Raw genomic sequence first — 23,015 nt, 5'->3', positions numbered from 1 at the left:
AAATCTGGCAGTCTATCAAATGTTTCGAATTATAGAGGAATTGCAAAATTAAGTGCAATTCCTAAACTATTTGAAAAACTAATCACGGATGTAATTTCCATCAAAATTCAACCCATGCTAAGTCCATATCAGCATGGTTTCCGCAGTGGTCTCTCAACAATAACAAATCTGATGGAATTTACATCGATTGTAATAAAAGGATTTGTTCAGCGTTATCAGACTGATACAATCTATACAGATTTTAGCAAAGCTTTTGACAGAGTCAATCATAAGCTTCTGCTACATAAATTAGATTATATAGGCTTCAATACAAATTTACTCAAGTGGATAGCATCCTATTTGCAAAATAGATCTCAAATTGTTCTGTTTGAGGGATGTTTATCAAAGTCGATTTTTGTTCCGTCGGGTGTTCCACAGGGAAGTCACCTTGGACCGGTTCTTTTTCTTTTATTTATAAACGATTTGCCAAGTTCAATAATGTACTCCAAATTGCTAATGTACGCTGATGATGTTAAGTTATTCATTTCTCATAATTCTCTGATGCAAGCTGATTTACTTCAAACTGATTTAAATAACCTTTTTCAATGGTGCAAAATAAATTGTATGGATTTAAATTTGAATAAATGTAAACATATGTGTTTTTCCAGATCATCTTCTTTGACGAGGCAATTCAATATTAATAATTTTGCTCTATCATCTGTAGAATCATTTGTTGATCTTGGTCTTTTGATGGATCCAAAATTAAATTTTAACAATCATGTAATTTCTATGTTAAATAAAGCCTATGGAGTCTTAGGATTTATAAAAAGATGGGCCAAAGAGTTTTCTGATCCATATATAACTAAGCAATTATTCACTTCCCTTGTAAGACCTATATTAGAATATGGATCTGTCGTATGGGATCCGCTATATGGAATCTATTCCGATAAAATCGAATCAGTGCAAAAGCAGTTTTTACTTTTTGCATTGAGAGGTTTACATTGGAATAGTAATTTTGAATTGCCTTCATACTCTAGCAGGCTAAAGTTAATTCGATTGCCTACATTAAAAAGTAGACGTATTATGTTGAATACTATGTTTGTTTTAAAAGTATTGAATGGTAGTGTGCCGTCTGATTTCTTAATATCGTCTATTAGAATAAATGTTCCTTTTAGACCTAGTAGATATTATCAATTCTTATATATAGATTTTCACCGAACCAATTATTCGATGTGTGAACCACTTAGCAAAATGTGTACTGATTTTAATTCCATGTACTATAATGTGGACTTTTGCATGAGTTTCGAAGTCATAAAATCTAATATAATTTTATCTTTAAATAACTAGTAGTTTGTATGGTTTAATATATAACTGGCTGATGAAGTAGATTCTGTAGCTGGTTTTCGAATTTCCTTCGTATACGCCACCATGATGCGGATCATGGTGTGTACGCGATCCCCACGAAAGGGGAGGACGCCCCCTCGGTCGGCAGGGGTGGGAAAGTGAGGCGTGGGAACGTTCGATATTTTATAAAAAAAAAAAAAAAAAAAAAAAAAAAAAAAAAAAATAAGGCTTATTTGTTTAAAAGTGCGTCTTTTGTTGTTTAAAATAAAAGAAATGATCAACTTATAGCATTTATTTACTAAAATACGGAATGCCGACTACTGAACCATGTCATGCCGACTACTAGTTGAATACTGTTTTTAGCATAAAACACTTCACTTACTGTGCTGTAACTTGATTGCCTCTATTTTTTCGCACATCAGTGTATTTTCATACCTAGTTAAAAACTATGTCCAGGGATTTCCTGTTTCAAGCAGTTCTTTACAAGTCAGTTTGTGTAAACAGTCACCCAAAAAGAGCGTAGATACTGACAAGACACGAGCGTTAAGCAAACACAAGTTTTTTGTCTTATTTTGTTGTAGACAAAACGAATAAACAATTTAAACCTCGGTTGGACGCCTGAGTCTGGCCAGGCCTTTTTTATTTTATTTTGCATTTTAAACTGGTATACGATAAAGCTATAGACCTGAGATTCCAGGTAGCTTCATGAAACTTTCTTACCTTTCCAACGACAGAAACATGAAGTCAAAAGGATCAACAGGAAAGGAGCTGCAAGGATTTTTTGACATACATATCACATTCGTAACACATGAGTCTGGCCAGACCCCACCTATTTTTTATTGAAAAATTTCGGAAAATTTTCCTAAAATTGGAGATGGCTTTGAAATCAGTGAATAAATGTACCACAGCCTAAAAAATCGCTTGCAAATAGGGTTAGATTTTTATTTTAGACAATTATACACATTACTGGACAAATTAAACCCATTACAAGCCTTTCTGCAATTTTTGTGGACTGAATAGCTTCAAATATAGGATTCTCCATATGAATTAGAAGATACTCCTTAGGATATATGTCATCATTTACCTATTGATATTATCGTTATTGTTATAAAATAGACACTATTCATTCGGAATAATACCCCAAAATAAAATATAGTGCTTCAAAATGATATATAAAAAGGATTTTCGAGCATACGCCGGTTTTTATTAAGTTGATAAAATTAATTAAATTTCGTGTTTTTTGATAAATAAGGATTATTTATGTAAGATAAGGATCCTTTAAACACATTCTACAACTTCTTATACGAAAATGTTAATTAAGTTTATTAAGAAATATAAATAATTATATGGGTCTGGCCAGACTCATGTGTTACGAATGTGACAAACAATATGGGTGTCCAACGAAGGGTTAAAACGTAAATTGTGGTTAAGCTAAAACATATTAGCTGTGTTCCTTTACTTACCTGAGGTTACCATTTTTACCATTTGTTACCATTTTTAACCTGCAAAGCGTCCCTTAACCCCGAAAAGTGGTAAAACTGGAAGCAATTTTTAAGAGAGTGAGTGTGGAGAGAGAGCGGAAATGGCTTTCTCTTCTACCACAGGCTACCAGCAAAATTTCTGCAGGTAAAAAATGGCAGAACTGATTTTTCGACTTTTGTTTGACGATTATTTCACAGTGAAAAAGAAGATGGTCGAAAAACAGAAGAAAAAGTCGAACGCTGACGAAAATAAATTAAAAACTGTGAAATAAAAGACGAAAATTGATTTTTTATGTTTCTTTTTGACATTGCTGCCAGATCTAACCATTTTTCCGTTCCTTTACTTTTCTGGTAAAAATGTTCATGAGAGAGCAATTTTGACACTTTTCTCTTTTACCACTCTTACCATTAAAAAAGTAAAGGAACAAAGCTATTATGTATTTTGGGGCCATAAAACGTATGGGATCATGTTTTCGGCAAATAATGTTGGTTGTGAATACAATATAACTAAATCAGGATTTTTACAATCATCCGATAGCATTTCATTCAATCTGCACAGGAAATTCGGTGGTTTTCACAGAAAACTTCATATGCGAAAAGTTGTATGAAAAGTCCGGGAACCAGTCAATCAACCCCTATTTGGAAGACCGGCCAAAAACTATTCAGAAAACAAGGGATGGGAAATTTTGATCTCCTCATTATAGTCGAGATCTTGCAACTTCTGACTACCATTTTTGGACAAAGCAGAACGCCCCTAGTGGAATACACTTCACCTAAGAAGAGCGAATCAAAAATTGAGTTGCTTCTTTCTTTTTCAGAAAACCGGAGTTATTTTGGCACATATTCCATAAGTACTAAAAAAATAATTGTAACTATCGAAATATTTTTAGCTAACGGTTGGGCTTTTTCACTCATGATTTTTACAAGGGCGTGACTACCGAAAGATGCACTCCGTTAGCACTGCATTTGAACTAGCCCTTTGGAATCGCATTTTAAATAACCCTTTAGGGTAGAATAGGATGCAGTCCAATTTGTATCCAAAGCACGTTTTTTATGCACTTCTTTGCATTGAATTTAAAGGCACTCTTCGGAATGTGTTTTGATTCAGTTCAAAGATGCAATAAAAATGCAAGCCATTGCAAAATATTCCAGAATAAATAATAAACACAAATTATGAAAATTTTTCATTAAATTCAATTGCAACTGAGTTTGTTTCTACCTCTCTCCATTTAATCCAAGCTGAAATGTTCTTGCTTCATCTACTAAAGGGGTTATTATAGTGTCTTCCTATCACCAGTTGAGATTTCGGCATGTACTTCTAAAGCATTTCATTGAGAAAATTTCTTCTCGTGAGTTACCGTAACAATGTTTCCAACTTTTGGTTGTATTTTTTATTTTATATTAAAATTTTAGAAACTAATGCACTTGTTTTCTTTGGAAGAATTATGTCTCTGTTTGTAGGTATGTATCTACCCAGCAAAATGTTGAATTATGAGTGCAAGTGATTTCGGACTACATCTTTTTATGCATGGTGCGCATGGTGCAGCGAGGATGCAGTCCATTTTGCTTCCACAGCAAACGTCTAGGATGCACTCCATTTTTGACCCACGGCACGTCTTTTGATTGTGTGCTTTGAATTGAATTTAGATACATTCTTAGGAATGTGTTTTTAATCAGTTTAAGTATGCAATAAAAATGTCATTAATAATATCCCAGAAAAAATAAAATGCATTTATTATTTGTGTAAAAAAAGAGTATTAAGAACTTTATACATTAACACAAATTATAAAAAGTATCCATTTAAATGTAACAAATGAATGTCATTCGTTGGATCGCATCCGAATACGTATAAAATGTAGGGAATGGAGTACATTATTCACATCATTTTTCGCATCAACTGCACAGAACTAGTCTACATTGCACTACTTCCATTTTTTTGCTAGGATGTTCTGGTTGATGATATAAGCATAGTGTGAATCTACGTCGCTTTTAGTTTTGTAAGTAAACATTTCTAAATCCGCGGAAAGGATATCTGTCGTTACAACGTCAAATGAATTAATGTATCTTTTATATATTTTCACACATCTATTTACATATCTTTTTTAACATAAACTGAATTTTAAGCTACATTCTATGCGCTCGTATAAAAGCAATATTCCCAAACAATTTATTCAATTAAAATAAATGCATTTATCTCCCATTACTTACGTTTCAAATAATAGAAAATATAATAATTTTCTATATAATTTATTTATTTACTGTGAACGAAGAGCTCTACAAAATGTTTGTACTTTAAGTGTTCAGTGTGTATTATTGCCATATTTTAAAGTTATTTAATTAGGTAGTCTGTAGTTTTTGCTTCTAATTTATATTGATTTTTTTCCATTTTGCCTAACATACATATTCACCTAGAGGTCTGTATGCCTGTTTGAAGCTATTTCTCATTTGACTAGCTATGTAAACATAATTAAAATATTGCGCATATTAATAAGTATAATTAAGTGGTCGCTTTTTGTTTATTTGGTTTATTTTTAGATAACCTGACATTTAGACCGACTGCATATTCGGATATTCTCAGTTGCAAATAAAAGGTAAGTTTGTTTTAAAACAATAGTTGAATGGTTAATGACGACAAAAAATATACAATTGAGAATACGCAATTAAGTTTTATGCATGACTGACTGGGTACACATAAAAAAGTAAAGTTTAATACAAGAAAATTAATCTTAAAGCAGACAAAATCCGTTTTTACCTTTTCTTAAAAATTTATATGAAGAAGTATCAGAAATGCATTTTCACTAATCACTTTCATTATCCTAGGATATCTAAAATTGCTGATTTTTAAATCAAATTAACAAATGTACGCTAAAAAATCAATTAGATGTCTTAGAAAATCAAGAAAAAGTATATGTACCAATTAAACATTGAACCAACACATTCAACACAGATTTCTTGGCACTTCTTTAATAAAAATTAACGATGCAAGCTCCATTAAATTAATATAATTTTCTAAATTATAGCCAAGTTATATCCCCAACGAATATTTACACCATAAGAATGAGCAGTAATGACGCATTGTAACACAGAAATTCACGTGAGCAAATGTAATGTAGTAAATTGGCATTCAATTCCCAGATTATCCCAGCAAAATAAAATTAAACTACTTCATCGTGTACTTCAACAGCTTAATCTCCAAGCCATACACAGAGAGTAATGAATGCCTACAGCCTGTTCATATTTTGACAAGAACCGGTTTGCAACCATATCTTCGAATTTATTGTATACACAAAATATATTTTTTTAAATAGACTTCTAAACCGCAAAAAAGGAAAAAAAACGTGATTAGGATTAGCTAGAAATGCTGGATAATTCATGTTTATTTGTCAAAAATACTTAAAAAAATTCAAAAATCACGTTAAGAAAGGCTTCTTTATTTACTTCTATAGAGTCATGCAAAAGACTTAAAATTTAAAATATAATGTGCACCATGTTGTCCGTACTCATTTGCACTGACTAAAACATTTTGCTGGGATATTAACGTTTTTATTTATATCCATGCAAAATAAATTACATGTTTTTGGTCAGTTCAAACGGAGTCGTAAAAGGTACTCCATTCCTTCAGCATCCGGTTGACATTTAAACAACATCGGGTGACGTTCAACGGAGTCGTGAAAAAAGCACTCCGTTCGTTACATTTTATTAGCAGTTGTTTAGAGATCCCTACAAGCAAGTCAGTTTGTACATCCTGACAAACAGGGACATTAGGGCTGACTTCCGAAATGTCATTTGCTTTGTAAATGTATTAAGGATCCTATTCCATATCCCAATGATATATAATTAATACGAAGTATTGCAATCCAAAACGTCACTGTGGCGCACTTGAAACGCATAATACACACAAAATAAGCATCAAATAGAAAACTTATGCATTAGGCAGATTTTGAAACGGTGCACAGTGGTTCAGAAATGGATTTTCAAAACCCAATTTTTTGTCGTCACCGATTGTTAATTTATATATAGTGTTTACGTTCAAAACAAGTTGAGCAAAATCCCAACAACAACAAAAAAAAATGGAAAAAGGCTCACACAGAAAGAAATGAAAAGGACTTTTTTCAGTTTCCGAACGATATCGGCTTTCAATTAACAAAATGTTTCTTCTATTTATTATTAAAATATAACAACTTCAATTCAAACGATATTGTTGTTTAAATAATAACAAATTTAATATTCATTTAAATTATCTTTGACGAATACTACATCGCGCTCGAGCAACAAATTTTCAACTTTATTTTATGTAAGAATATTACATCACCAACAAGGAATTCAGCACAAAACAGAAGACATCTAATATGACGTTGTCATGCCGAAAAACCAAGCCTTTTACAGAGTTACCACATAGGTCTCGCCGCCTGCTCTTCTGAACGTGAACATATAGGTTTCAATAGTAAACATATTGAAACTAAGGAAATAAAAAACAAGGCGAAAATATTGGAAGGTGTAGGCGTGGCGTGCTCCTAAAGACGACAATTTGTCGCAATTTTGGAAAATATCTATTTCTCGGAAACTATAACAGATATTGCGTTCATTGTTTTTTGAGAACCGTTATAATAAATTACCATAGCGTTTACACAGATTGAGCTATTTTATTTTTCCTCAGGTACTAAATTTTAGTGAAATTAAAAATTTAGTGGACTAGAATGATGCCTGAGAGTGCCCTCTTTCAGCCCATATGTACTTTTGTATCTGTCTCGTTCGGTCCGTTTAACACTTTTTTTTTAAATTTATTGAAATTACCGTTTTCCCATATGAATTATAGCTTCTTTAACGCCAATGGGATTTTTTAAATATGTGAGTTTTTTTAAAAACACAAGGAGTACCCAGTTGTTCGGGTAACTAGGGAATAACTAGCAATTTTGCTGGTTACTGGTAAACACCCCTAGTTACCACCCAATCTACTCGCAATGCTATAGACTGGTGAATTTAACATGGGGATGTCATAGGAAGGGGTCTATTGTCCCCTCACTGCATTACCAGTAACCACCCAATTCGATAGTCAATTGAAAGGCAATTGTCCCCTCACTGCATTACCAGTAACCACCCAATTCGATAGTCATGTGAAAGGCAATTGTCTCCTCAGTGCATTACCAGTAACCAGTCAATTCGGTGGTCAGAAATGATAGCCAAAATCACTAGTAAGTTATAATCAGAATACCAGTTTAAACTATACAAGTATAAAAGTTAATCTTTATATTTCGAATATGCGCTAACCACGCTTTATTTAATTACATGACGTGGATATACATACATATATTATAAAGGACAATGTAATGTTAATCTTTAAATTCCCTGATATTGAAACTTGTACGTGAATCCTTGATACTGGGACTTATATTGTTTTTGTTTATTTGGTCCTGGGAATGTGCATCTCAAGTGTGCTTCAGATAATTCAGATGTACCTGAAATAAAATGCATAAAAGTTTAATGAGATAATTAAAAAATGTATTGTCCCAAAAAAGTATCTATACTTACCAAATATTCTTCTAAAAATATTCTCCCTTTTTTAATTTAGCCCAATAACACGTTTGTTGCATCTTTATTTAACAATAAGTTTTTGCACATCAAACGCACCAAAAAGATTTTTTAAATTCAGAATAAAAAATAAATTTTATATAAAATGACAAAACATTTATTCTGTTTTGTTTTCAAAAAGAGAAATTGTGTTGAAAAGAGATTTCAAGAGAGAAACATTGCCTATTACACTATCCATCGGTAGTCTATAAAATAGTCAATATATTACACGCCGCATTACCTGTAACTAGTGAATTGACATGATAGGTAAGAAAGCCCATTTCCAGTGACAAAAGGGGGCTATAGGCTATTTTGTATGCCATTTTTGGGTGTAAAGTAACCAGGATTAATGAGTAACTAGTTACATAACTATGCCAAAGTAGACAATTGCTATTTAACTGCTAAACCTAAATAACGACGGGACGTACACAAATATTTCACCAACCTACCAAAACAACGCTCTCTGAGCGTCCGTATTACCCAAATACGTTGAGTCCCAAATCACATTTAAACACCAAATCCGCGACCAAAACTTATTTAATAGTTTTCATTCGTAAAATAAATCATTTTCCTTTGCAATTAATTGGATTTCAGGTTTTGTTGGGCTTTTGCTTTCAAAATACAAAACACACACATACAAGCATACAAAACGTTCTGTCATAGTTGAATTTGTTCAAATTACAAAAAGTATACGCTCGACGTATTTCGGTAGTTCTCATAAGAATACATGTGTTCTACTTTTTTCACCACACACGCCCTGGGTATACGTCCGTATATAGGTATGGGCCTATTGAACAACTGGGCATTTTTTAATTCTTGAACAAATTTGAATTTCTTTGAAAAAAATGTTTTGAAAAAAATTGTAATTATTTGTACATATTTTTATGGTTTGTTTATTGGTATTTGACATTTTTTAATATTGTAAAGGGGAGTACACACCATCAGTCAAAACTGACAGTCAACGAACTTTTGCTACAATTTTCTGGCAAATAAAAACTTTTGTTTAGGTAATAATGCTTGATATACAATATGTAAAGTATTATTTAGAGATTAGGAAAGTAATTATTCAGCTAGACTTTGACTTTAACAAAATAGACCTCGATGACTGTCAGTTTTGTTGGCCGGTGTGTACTATGCTTAACATATTAAAAACTCAAAAACATTCATACATACATATCGTCTGCTCCGTCGGAAAAGGTCGTAAGTCCCTCTCAATAAATTTTTCAGGAGGAAGAAAAAACATTCCAGCGCTTTCTGTATTAAAGATTTTATTATGGTGGTAAATGCAGTATTTTTGGTTTATTTATTCCGCTTCAATACCTGTACTTTGTTTGATAAAATTCCGTCGCGTTTGGGAGATAATTGGATGTCTTTGGACTTACGACCTTTTCCTTGTACAGTTTTGTATTTTTGTAGGGACTTACGACCTTTTCCTACAATTTACGGACGTTTTAAAATAAAATATTTATACTTTACGAAACAATGTGGAAAGGGTATTATAAGTTTGTTTTGTTCAATATCCGTGTAACATCGCGAAGTATTCGTCGTAGACCCCCTCCCCTTGCCATTTTTTATATCTTGACGAGATAAAGCGATCTAGCTATGTGTGTCCGTCCATCCATTAACAATTGTAATAAAACTCCAGGCCTCAATTTTAAACGAATATAACAAAATTTTGTGGAGAGGTCGCGTTCCGACCAGAAGTGACCCCAGTAGATGTTAGTTATGATCGAAAGGTGTGAAATGGACCACACCCACAATTTTACCCGACTTTGTAGCTGACCTGTAGATCGCAGTAATATTCCGATCGGAGCGAAATTTTAAGAATGATTTGAGTTTGAGATAAAGAATAAGCTTGCAATTTAACATGGTGATCAGATAATTATTAGCGGGTTTAATGGACCAAAACTTTTGGGTGAAATCTTATATATAAAAGACAATGTGTGTATGTTTGTATGTTCCGCATTGACTCAAAAACGGCTGAACCGATTTTTTTGAAAATTTCAGAGAATATACAAGGAACAACCGAGATGAAAATAGGCTTTATATTTTTTGAATTTCGGAGGGAGGGGCCTGCCCCCTATTTTTTAAAAAACGTTTTTTTCCAAAAGTTATGAAAGTATCGGTCAGAAAATTAATTTTCGAGGAAACGGTTGTTGAATCTCCGACCCTAAGTACTTATTCCATGTAATTTTCAGATTATGCACAGGGATGTCCCTTGGTGAAAGTAGGCTATATATTTTGTTGAATTTCGGAGGAGCGGGTTACACCTGTGCCCTATTTTTTAAATGCGCTATATATAAATCTTACGAACGATTTCGTTTCCCCAACCCTGGGTACATATTTTAGCAATAAGACCCGACCAGAGTAAAATTCTAAGTCGGTATAACCATGACGTCTGTCCGTCTTTTGAAATTAAGATACAGCTCGCAATTTTTAAGATAGATCTTCGTGATTCGGTATAGACGTTTCTGTTACTTCTAGGATGTTTGGTATTGACGCCTTTATATAGCCCCATAGAACGGTACCTCCCGATTTCCGGTATTTTGAAGGTGTGGCCTCAATATTCCTCCGAAATGGCTGAAATTTGGTATTTATTCTTCGTTTCGGGTATAAATTTGTCTTTATAGGTCCATAAATTTGTCTATATACAGTCTGTCGCAAAAGTTAGTATACACCGTTGAAACCAAAATGTATTAGGGATAAATATCACTATAACTTATTGAAAACAACAAACAATTAGTTTTATTTGATAGACAAGAAGGTTGTCTTCCGTAATAACAATTAAAAGTGCGCAATATTTGCATACATTAGCAAATGTACGGTTCGAATCCCAAAAAGACCAAAATTTATGTCGCAAAAATTAGTATACAACGGAGAATCCTTGTGGAACTGTGTAAAAAATTCTTGATATTTTTGAACAAAATGAAACTAAATCTGTACTTAAGATCATAAGGAGTATATTAATTGGCTTTAATGGCAGTTATAGTACTTATAGTGACAAGTCCAACGTACTCTGGATCGTAAAATCCACAAAAAATGGTCATCTACAAATACAACAACTGTAGCGACAAAATTCCGGATGTTATGTCCTGTTTATGAATTCTAAAGCCATGAAATGCTCAGAGAAGCTCTATAGTTTCAATATGGGGCGATCTTGATCGAGTTTCGACTTGTCCTGTTTGAAAAACCGGGAATTTCTTGAAGGAAACCCATACTTTTGAGGCCATTGTCCTTTTGAAACATGTAATAATCCTTAATCCTTACACATAAAGACTTTCATTTTGAGTTAAATTTCTCACAAATTAAGTCTCTTTTCACATTCCCACCAAAAATAAATAGTAGGAGAACCTCAAATTCTGGTGTAACCCCGCAGAGATACTCCACCACCACAGAAGGATATGATAGCTAATTTAAAATTTTAATACAGAGCTTTCTCTGCTGTTATAACGCATGGATTGTGCAAAAACGTTCTGAAAAGCTGTGTTCGCTTCACTTAGGACCAAAATACAACTAAATGAATCAGTTAGAAGTAGTTCATTAGACATTAGTAGGACATTAGACACTAGGGACACGAGAAGCATGTCCGATACTGCTATAAGGCCGGTAGGACAGTATAACTGTAGCGCTTACAACGGACCTTGAGGTTCTCCTACTATTTACTTTTGGTGGGAATATGAAAGGGGGCAGCATTTGTGAGAAAATTAACTCAAAAGGAAAGTCCTTATGTGTAAGGATTAAGGATTATTACATGTTTCAAAAGGACAATGGCCTCAAAAGTATGGGTTTACTTCAAGAAATTCCCGTTTTTTCAAACAGGACAAGTCGAAACTCGATCAAGATCACCACATATTGAAACTTTATAGCTTTTCTGAGCATTTCATGGCTTTAGAATTCATAAACAGGACATAACATCCGGAATTTTGTCGCTACAGTTGTTGTATTTGTAGATGACCAATTTTTGTGGATTTTACGATCCAGAGTACGTTGGACTTGTCACTATAAGTACTATAACTGCCATTAAAGCCAATTAAAAAAACTCCTTATGATTTTAAGTACAGATTTAGTTTCATTTTGTTCAAAAATATCAAGAATTTTTTACACAGTTCCACGAGGATTCTCCGCTGTATACTAACTTTTGCGACATAAATTTTGGTCTTTTTGGGATTCGAACCGTACATTTGCTAATGTATGCAAATATTGCGCACTTTTAATTGTTATTACGGAAGACAACCTTCTTGTCTATCAAATGAAACTAATTGTTTGTTGTTTTCAATAAGTTATAGTTATATTTATCCCTAATACATTTTGGTTTCAACGGTGTATACTAACTTTTGCGACAGACTGTAGGTCCACGCCTTCACATAGCCCCATAGAACGGTGCCTCCCGAATTTCGGTATTTTGAAGGTTAGCCACATTGTTTTACCGAATTTGCTGAAATTTAGTATTTAGTCTACTTCATAAACGAAAAGAAACTAATTGAAGTAAAATTCAATACAACTCATGGTGGAGGGTATAACAAGTTCGGCCTGGCCGAATTTAACGACGTTCTTACTTGTTATTGATATTCACTTGCATATCCCAACTAATTTGCGATGCAAAACTGTTTCAAGGGCCAGCAACGTGGACCGGTTAGGCTAATATTTAATATAAAACATGACAGGTTGTACTTACGACCTTGTATTTTTGCCTTACGACCTTTTCCTTCAATTAAATTTCATGATTAATTCCGTTAATGTACGTGGTTTCTTAGCTACATTGTAATCCCAAATAGTGTCCTTTTTTGTCTTCCCAAGTATTTCTGCCACAACTCACTGCATCTTTTGTTTTTGTCTGCAAACCATGTATAATCTTCAGCATGTAATGTCTTCCTGCGTTTAGGAAGTTTATCATCAGAGCTTTCAGAATCACCATGAAAACCATAGGGAACTAGACCCATGACACCATCGTCTAATTCCATTCCAAATTAATACTGCTCTTTGTTCGCAAAAACCATGATGTCTTCTTAGTTTAATAACATTTCAATCAATTATTATTTCAGAATCATTTAATAAAATAAACATTGCATTTACCCGTCCGTTAGAAGGGATTACTTTATTGAATTCAGCATACAAACTAATCTCGTTATGTGAATAAATGTCCCTAGAGAAACCACAAATTACCAGTTGATAAAGTTAAGTAAGATATACGACAGAAAAAACAGTAAAAATTTTGATTTTTTTTACAAAATTTTCAATACATGAGGTATTTGAACACATACAGCATCCCAATCTGTATCAATGAAAAGGCCAGAAGTCCATCTTTCATAATCAGTTCGCTTATAGGGGAAAATAGATTTCAAATGTAAATTTTCGTTGCAATATAGAAATTATCACATTTTTGTTCAAAAGTTTGGTCCACAGGCTCCGCCAAATATCATCCGATTATCATCAAAAGTTGTAGGCTAGTTCTTTACATTGTACCCCAACCATGGATGACGTTAAACATTATATGTGAACTACATTAGCTGTAGTATTCTTTTAAAGTATAAATTTTCCTGTGGACTTACGACCTTTTCGTACTCAAATTTGTATGTTTTGTGGATTTACGACCTTTTCCGACAAGAGCAAAACGTATAGAAAAACGCGACATACTACCATTTTCTTTGTATCATACGACGTGTTTTGACTTGTACTATCATCCTGTAACAAAAACGCGATTTCCAAAAAAAGTGGACTTACGACCTTTTCCGACGGAGCAGACGATATGTATTTTGATGCAAAATATGAAAAAACTCAAAGTTTTATATTTGACCTTGAATTCCTCTACAACTACTACAATTTGGTCGTTTTCGATGCATCGGAAAGCTGAAAGTTTTATCTGTTAACAACAATCAAATGAGATTGAAACCTCAACCAAAACAAACAAAAAACAGCGGACGGCACGCGCTGTGGAATTTGAAACAAATTCCAACAACAATTACAGGCAACTGTGGCGATTTTTGTTTTCAACTTACAGAACTCGATGAGTTCTTAGTTGATACGTGCTGATAGTTGTTTGCAAATATTTTTGTTCTGATGTTTTTTGGGAAAGCCTAACTAAACACTTAAAGAGTTCGGTTCTTCGCTAAAAATAGCATCATTTCAAAAAGCTGTAAAGTCAATTGATAATTCCCTTCGCCGGGATGAAATCATGATATTGGTAGCGATCAGTACAATTTTGCTACATTGTTAGTTCGTTTTGAAAGACATTACTCTCTGTAACAGAAAGTAATGATGAAGTTTAAGCCATTGGGGTAATACTCCAGACATAAAAACAATCAACAGTTATCTGTCGAAAAAAAAATTTAAAATAAATCTATCTGTTCAAAAGTTACAGAGTTTTGACCAGGAAAAAGCGATTCTGAAGCACTGTGCGGTGTGCATTTTAAAATACTTTTACAATGCACGCGCAGCAACCGAAACAACGCAGTTTTATCACGTTTCCGAAGTCAGCCTAGGTCTTACAATAACAGAAAAGCGTGTAAACATTTCCAAAATGTTGTTATAAAATCTATATATATATATATATATATAAAAATGGTGTAAAAAATGTATAGTAATTCATAAAATGAGAACGGCTAGGCCGATTTCTGTAAAATTTTTTGTCAGTTATTCGTATTTTCGAGGAGAAGGTCTTTACGGAAGAAAATTTTGTAAAATCTCTCTGGAAAAGTCGGAAAATTGGAAAAATCGAAAATTGAGTTTTTGTATGAAAATTTATTCCTTAATAGCGAGACGAAGTTCGCCGGGTCCGCTAGTAAAATATATTATTTGTGAACAATTTTTTCAAATAGTTTGGCTTAATCCCTTTGTTGTTTTAATATTTTAAAACATCTAATTTAGTAGTGCAGAAAAATTGGAATTGTTCGTCAAGGGATTCGAAACTATAGCAAGAACAGCTCAGCTTGGATTAACAGGAGAGCGGAGGAAGCAAACTCAGTTGCGATTGAATTTAATGGAGACTTTTTATAATTTGTATTAATGTAATACAGTTTTTAATATTCTTGGTTTGCGCAAATAATAAATTTATTCTATTTATTCTGCTAAACGACTAGTGAAACTGACATGCATATGATCTGAATTGGACTGCGTCTTTTGGGCGTCACGTTTCTTGCTACATAATCCCTTTTTAAATTATGTTAGAAAACTGTTAATACATCTACTATACAATAATTAATCTAATAATAATACCGACTTGCTAGGGTATTTTTAAAAAATCGATGTCGATTATTTTAGCCAGCACCCGGCTATTGTTTTTAGTCTTGTTAGATTTAAAGATTGCCAATGTTTGAGCACATTTGGAATATGTTAACACGTGCCACGGGGGCCTCAAAGTTTCTATAGTAATTTGTATGGGCCCAATAGTAAATTTTCACGAAATTGTTTTAAATGATAAGAACTTTTTACCAGTTCATTGCTGTGACAAGAAAGCGAATCCTACAAAAATTTATGAAAATCGGGTAAGATTTTAATATTAATCCGATTGTATATTTGGCCAATTTTGGGTAATGTGGGCCCTATAATATAGCCTTATACTAAAATCCAGCCGATTTTCACTTTTTTTTGTGGGATTACTTTTTTTAGACACAGAAACGAGCGTGTAAAAATTTCTCATCGCTAAACAATGTAGGGGTGACATGTAAAAAATGCAACATCGATTTTTCCCTAATTTACACACATACGACACGATTGCCAAAAAAGCGTAACAAAGAGAATATTTTTTTTTTTTTTTTTTTTGATTTGTAGTTCATCTTTCTTTGGCCTACCAATTTATTAATACATTTGCAATACATGCGTTTTCTAAAATACACTCACATTTTTCCTGCTCTCTTCTTGGTCAAGCCTGGTCTAATAGCATCTCTGAAAGAATCAGATTCAGTCAGTTTTTCATCACTTTTAGCCGTATCTTTACATTAGTGCAAAAAAACATTAGTGAAAAAATTTTCAAACATGTAATTCTCAGTGGTTTATATTATTTCCCATTTGCATTTTTAAGTAAAAACGACTATTTCTTAAAGATGCAAAAACAAAATATTTAAAACATTTCTTATATATTAAAATATAAATTTTAAAGAGGAAGAACTAAGTAGCGATATTAGAAAAGAAATCATTATTTGCTTTAATTTTATTACTAGTGCTATTATTATTATTATTTTTTTTTTTGCAACTGTGAAAAGGACGCATTTTTTATTTTTACAATGTTAATATGAAAAACGCAGTCATACATTCGGAAAATTAAAAAAAAAATCTATGGAAAATAGTTAAAAATTAGAGAGGACTATCCAAAAATCTTATAGAGAAAAATTAAAGTTGAATTAATAAATTGAAACAATTGTTTTTTTAATGTTTTTCGACTTTAAATTTTTTTTGTATGTTTTGTTTTGGATTATTTAAATAAAATATCAACAATTAAACTAATGTATAAATATGCAAGAAATAAATAACAAATAATGTAAAAATCACAGTTGTTTTTATACCAACTATCACAGATATACCACTGATTATTCAACCATCTATGATAGCTAGTATTACGAACACTATATAGGCTCTCATATATTTCCCATCGTAAGTAAAAAAATAAAAATAAATGTTTTTTATGCAGTTCTTATAATATATTAGACGTTTCATCTTTATTAAATTACACTGTGCAACATTTTTGAGACAATCGCGTGCAAACAACTTCTGTCCAGAATATTATGAAAGTAGAGGACCAATAGGGAAAAACCATATGTATTTGGGTTTTGTTTTCTTAGATCGGGTTCGGTTTTTATGGTCTCATCTAAACATGGTTAAAGATCGAATTTTTAAAACAAATTGGGGCTGTATCTCTGAAACCAATATGAATTTTGTTTTGAAAACTGCAGCAAACTTGTAGATAAGAGCAAGAAGAAAATATTTGGAGGAATAGTGAACTCGAAAAATAATTTGTGTATATTTCGCAGCTTATCTCTCAAAATGTTAATTTCTTCTTAATGTTACCTTTTGGGAAAATATTCTCTGGAATGTAATACACAACTCTTCAGAACATTATATTGTTGTAAAATGCCTCTATCGCCTTGTTTATAGCAAATTTTTCAACAACAATTTGGTAAATATTTCAAAAATTCATTGAAATCCCCAACATGAGAATAAACAGCCTGTGTGAACATTGTTTGAAATAAGTTTTGTAAAAGGTATGTTATGAAATACCCCTTAAACAACGTGAAATAACAATTTTAGAGTTTCAGAATGTTCTGAAGAATTGATGGTCACATTATTTGGAAAATTTTTAGAATGGTTACTTGTTTCAACTTCCAACAGTTTAGTTGTTACTGACCAGAATTTCAGAAATTATGTAAACTTTTCTATATTTTAACGAGTTTGATGCGCTAGATGCTAGTTCATCTGTTTGACACATAAGTTCTACTACTGTAGGGCTACAATATTGCTGAAGACTGCAAAGCAAAATTCTTATTAGTTTCGGAGATAAAGGTCCAATCACTGGAAAAAAGTCTCATTTTAGGTCGGTGTAGATGAGGCCATAAAATCTAAACCCGATCTAAGAACACAAAACCCAAAAGGTTTTTGTAGTCTCAATATGTACTTTCAGAAAATGCCCATTAGAAGTTGTTTGCGTTTCATGTGTTGCACAGTGTTATTGAATTATTACAAAATTATTTTGGGTTCATATTTTTTCATTGTTCTTAAGTTTTGACAATAGAACCCAAACCATATAAATATTTTTTAAGCCACATCTACCCAGATCGTTGTCTTTACACCCTAATGTGTACCTCGATAAAAAACATACATCAATATATACATATGTATATGATGCTAGCAAATATGTTTGCCTCATTTTAAAATCTTTATTTAGCAATTCGTGCATTTGTCAATTGACCAGACAGTTTAAAAATAAAAGTTCCACTGATGTTAAAAAGTATACGCAGGTATATTAACATACAGTAAAAAATGTGCGACAAAAACAATTTATATATTTAAATCAACATTTCCACATAAACAGATTTGCAGCTTGTAAAAATATTCTTAATTCCGAACTTATGTGCATAAACTAGGGATGTTTTATTTTTATTTCTAAAAATGAATTTATAAAAAAACTATACAATATAAAATCCCCTCCAATCGTTTATTTCATTGCTACAAAAGCGTGGCATCAACTGTTGTTGTTTGGATAAGACATTAATATGTGATAAGGAAATGAAATTAATCACAACAATAACAAGAATTGCGACAGTGGTTTACTTGTGGTTGTACACCATATTGCGCATTATCACATTCATATAAAAGAGAGGGTAATGAACCTCTGACATAGCTGTCCATGCATGCTATAAATATATGCATTGAAGTTTCCGATTTGGGATCATTAGACGTCCTTGGTATTTGCTTTGGACCTCGACAAGGTTTTGAAATTTAATCATTAGACAGACTATGTTTTGGTTGTGCATAATGTATATTATATTCCGGTATCTTCTAGCATCGCAATAGGTAAGCATAAACATATATGAACACTAGGGTGGTTTTATAAAATCGATGTTGGATTTTTTAGGCGGCAACCGCCTAAAGTTGTTAGTTTTGTTAGAATTTAAGATTGCCAAAATTTGAGCACAATTGGACTATGTTAACACGTGCTACTGGAGCCTCAAAGTTTCCATATTAATTTGTATGGGCCCAAAGGCGAATTTTTACGAAATTGTTCTAACGAATCGATGAGTGCATTGTTGTGGCTAAAAAACGAATCCTAAAAAAAATTATGAAAATCGGGCAAGATTTTAATATTTTTAATAGTATTTTTGGCCAATTTTGGGTAATTTGGGCCCTATAATATAGCCTTACGTGGTTACTAGTTTACGTGGTTATGTATACGTTTTGAGGCGGTATTATGCCAAAGCACCCTGTAATACGATAGTTCTGGTGTGAACATGGTGCGATTTTGACATGTTATCTGTCCGGTTAGTTCTTGGATCTGATAAATATCTCGACCTCATGAATCCAGTACAATTTCTGTCCATAAAAATACCTCCAGGGCAATATAAAACACATTGTACATTTTGGATCAACTTTTTCTGTATAAGGTGACAAATTCTATTATCTTTCGAACTGGCGATAAAATACATTTTTAAAACCATATAATTTAATTATTGATTTAAATCGACGAGAAGTACTCGGTTTCACTACTCCAAAAATAATACCACACATTTTTTTGCAAAATTTCTATTAGAAAAATTGAATTTTCCTGGAAATTACTGTTTTCACAAAATTTGCCTATTTTGGTATATCGGTATCCTTGGTATGTATCGGAGGGGTTTGTATAGATTTATCGGTGTCAAGTCTTATTTTAACATCTGTTGATGACCTCTGAGAGATCTGCTTAATAATTCGTATAATTATTTGACCATCCCCTGCAGTAGATGTTTTTGTCCTTACACCTCCTTACCATTTTATGGCGATTTTAGTTATTTTTACGCGGTATACAGCTCGGTTTTAGATACTGTGCTGTTTCTAAGTTTATTTTTGGACTTCATTGTATCCACAATTTTCAAAAATTAACATTTTAGCAAAGCTATGATATAAATTTCTGGTCATAATTTATGTTATTCTTAAAAAATTAGATATGTCTTCGGCATACTTGTCTATCAAAAGTAAACATAGGTGGGATAAAATGTACTCCTCATGAAAGCTTTTTAACCCCTCTTCTGATTAAAAACAATCTGCTGCCAATAAATGCAAAAAAACTCGTCAACAATTAACTAATAGTTATTAGTACCACGGAGTTGCAAATGTTTTGAGCAGACTAAAACATCTGTTCCTTCGATATTTCACATATGTTTGTAACATAAGTGTTCATAACTGAATAATTATTTTTAAATCTTGAAAATAGGGTCAATAAAGAATCATATAACAAAAACCAATATATTTCAAAACTCAAAATGTCCCTAAAAATATATTGAATGTGATATAGGCATCTGAGTTGCAAATGTTTTGAGCAGCACTGTATTCCGATTGTGCTCAAACTTTGGCAATCTTAAAATCGAACAAAACTAAACACTTTTTCCCTTTGAGTTAAAACCAGCCTAATGAACACACCGATACGTTTATTTCACTGTGCAACAAAATGGAGCTTGTTTTGGCGGAATTCTTCATGCGGGTATTCCATACCCGAAAACCTAGTAATATGTGACAATCTTAGTAGGTAGTTTTGTGGCAAATGGCCGTCTACAAAACCCTGTTTTTATTAATGCGTCTTGCAGTGCCAACTCTATCTCGAAAAGGTCAACATTTAAATTTTTGGCTTCCAAAACTGACCCTTTTTGGTCATAAATCGATCGACAAAGCAGTGGTTTTTTATGTCCTCGATAAGCTCACAAAAATGTATGAAAATAGGTTCATTAGTTTTCGAGTTAGAATTTGCACCGATTTCAAAATGTCATTTCGTTTTTAGTTAAGGTAGAAGTGACAATCAGCTTTATTTTAACTTTTTTTGTAAATTTGGTTTTCAAAATGTGATAGGGTCTACCATAAAATACATACTTCTTTTCATCCTAAACGTGTAATATAAAGGACCTACGACAATTCTGAATGCTTTATATTTACATGTTGATTCAAATTTGTTCTATTTTAGAGGATTTTAAAATGTATTTATGTTTTTCCTGAGAAAATTTTAAGAACGACCCTATTATTCAATCTTTTCTTTCACATTTAATTTTCAATAACAACAATGTTGTTTTGTAAATTTGTTATTTGTTCTAATTCATGCATCTACCTTATATAAATTTGCCTTGGCTACATAAAAAACACAATAATTTTTTTCCTTTCAACGCTCATATCTCTGTCAATATTGTTCCGATCGATTTTTACCACATATTCTTTGTTACTTATACTTTTCGATTTTCTGAAATTTACACGCTAGGGTCATGCCTTATGAGTTCTCACTAATAAAATATTCCAACCCTATCAAAATAGTTTTTAGGTCATGATGAAGGATTTGTGAAAATATCAAGGCAAAAAAATATCAAGAATTGTTTAAAAAAGAGGCCTAGTGAAGAAAAAAAGGATGCAAAGTCATGGCCAATAACGCACAATTCCCCCCTCATCAATGCATGTTGTTAATTAACACAAATAGCGTTAATATTCGCCCACAATGGATCTCATTGTTTAAAAGTATGGGTGGCAACAACCATATTTTTTATATATTCCGAAAGTATTTTTAGATTTTCGCTAAATGTTGCTAATTACCTTTAACAATAGAAATCATTTTTGAGCGAAACAAAACAGAAATGATAAAATCCTCACTAAATGGTCATTGAGTGTTATAAACGGGGCTGCATCACGTTTGAAATATTCGTGTGTTAGAGCATGTTATCACAATCACATGATTCCAAAATAAATAAAATACGTCAGTGATCTCAATATAATTATTATTGTTCCAGAAAATAGTTTATAATATTTGATTATTAAAGATTTCTAAAGAACATGCAAATATCCATAATTGCAACTTGTTTTGTTGTGCACGACGAGGTCGGTTAAAAAAGTGGACTTCGAAAGGTTTAAGACTACCTGCATTCGTTTTTAGTGATATTATAATTAAGTTGCCAAATGTTGTTTTTAGCTTAAAAAAGGGAATGCAGTTATGTTAGTTTGAAAAGAGGGGTGAGAAATCCCAACATGTCCTATGGGCATACATACATCATTGCCGTTCGAGATGTTTCCTGAGGTTACGAAGTTGTTCGGCAATTACACTCATACGACCTCGGTCATTAACATACTGTCATAATATAGTACTAATTTTCTAACACATTCGCACTCTGCCTCTTGGACTGCCCTCTTCCCTGCAAGCATTTTGAAGTGAGTTTTATCTTCTCTCAGCAATGCGTTACTTTTTTGTGGCAACGAGTGCAATAAGTGCACTCCGATTCATATTAGATCAATGATATGGGACCTACTGTATATCGCTGAGTCCGAACGGCGTGCCTACGACACCACAAGTAGAGAAGTTTTACGGGTTAACCGATCGCCCTAAAATTACATATGTAAAGCTTTTGTATCAAACCGAAAAAATTTAGGGGTTAGGAGTTCAAATTATTATTATATATTTTTTTAACTGTCTAATGTACATACTATAGACAATACTGCCACCTAGCATTAAAAACTAATAGCAATGCTAAGAATATGTTCAATAATACAAAAACAAAGAGTAAAAAAGAAAATATGTACGAAAAAAGGTATGTACAATTTAGTATATAGGATATGATGTAATGTATACTAGAAGATACATGTTGGCACGACTAATACCAAACTAAAAACAAGAATTTCTTGACACAAGACCTATTAAAAACCCGACAAGCATTTAGAACAGAAAACATAATTAGGAGATTATTGTACATTAAACTAAGACAATAGCAGGTTTAATTTTGTACCATAGGATTTAACCTTCTTTATGAGGTTTTATGTGAATTGTCAATCGCAATTGACTTTCATCGCCAAAAAGAATTGTTCGCCACCCAGCCTTTGATCTCCATATTTGCGCGTACTGATATTTTTTCTTAAAAACGGTTTAAGATAACGGTTTTTTTGTTGTAGAACTGCAACTAACAAAGTTTCCATAAGCGAATTAATTTAATCTGATTG

The 23,015-nt window shown here is 32.5% G+C and overlaps 2 protein-coding genes and 1 long non-coding RNA gene across 4 annotated transcripts in view; 2 read left to right on the top strand and 1 right to left on the bottom strand.

Annotated features, from left to right (window-relative positions):
* Window positions 1-23,015, top strand: part of LOC141387543 (E3 ubiquitin-protein ligase RNF181 homolog) — a 140,032-nt gene that overhangs the window by 20,538 nt on the left and 96,479 nt on the right. For both annotated transcript variants that reach the window (XM_073957425.1, XM_073957434.1), the window contains exon 2: window positions 5,340-5,395. The gene's annotated coding sequence lies outside the window, so the exon portion shown is untranslated. The remainder of the gene's footprint in view (window positions 1-5,339; window positions 5,396-23,015) is intronic.
* fray (oxidative stress responsive kinase frayed) overlaps window positions 1-23,015 on the top strand; it is a 97,673-nt gene that overhangs the window by 20,540 nt on the left and 54,118 nt on the right. The window contains exon 2 of the mRNA XM_073957353.1: window positions 5,340-5,395. The gene's annotated coding sequence lies outside the window, so the exon portion shown is untranslated. The remainder of the gene's footprint in view (window positions 1-5,339; window positions 5,396-23,015) is intronic.
* The window catches only part of LOC141387574 (uncharacterized), a 64,406-nt gene that overhangs the window by 13,500 nt on the left and 27,891 nt on the right, over window positions 1-23,015 (bottom strand). The window lies entirely within an intron of this gene.

This window comes from Musca autumnalis, unplaced genomic scaffold (assembly GCF_047663935.1).
Source record: "Musca autumnalis isolate F117 unplaced genomic scaffold, ASM4766393v1 scaffold_1, whole genome shotgun sequence".
NCBI classification, from domain to species: domain Eukaryota; kingdom Metazoa; phylum Arthropoda; class Insecta; order Diptera; family Muscidae; genus Musca; species Musca autumnalis.
Note: the sequence above shows the minus strand (reverse complement) of the source record. Positions and strands in the feature narration are given on the sequence as shown.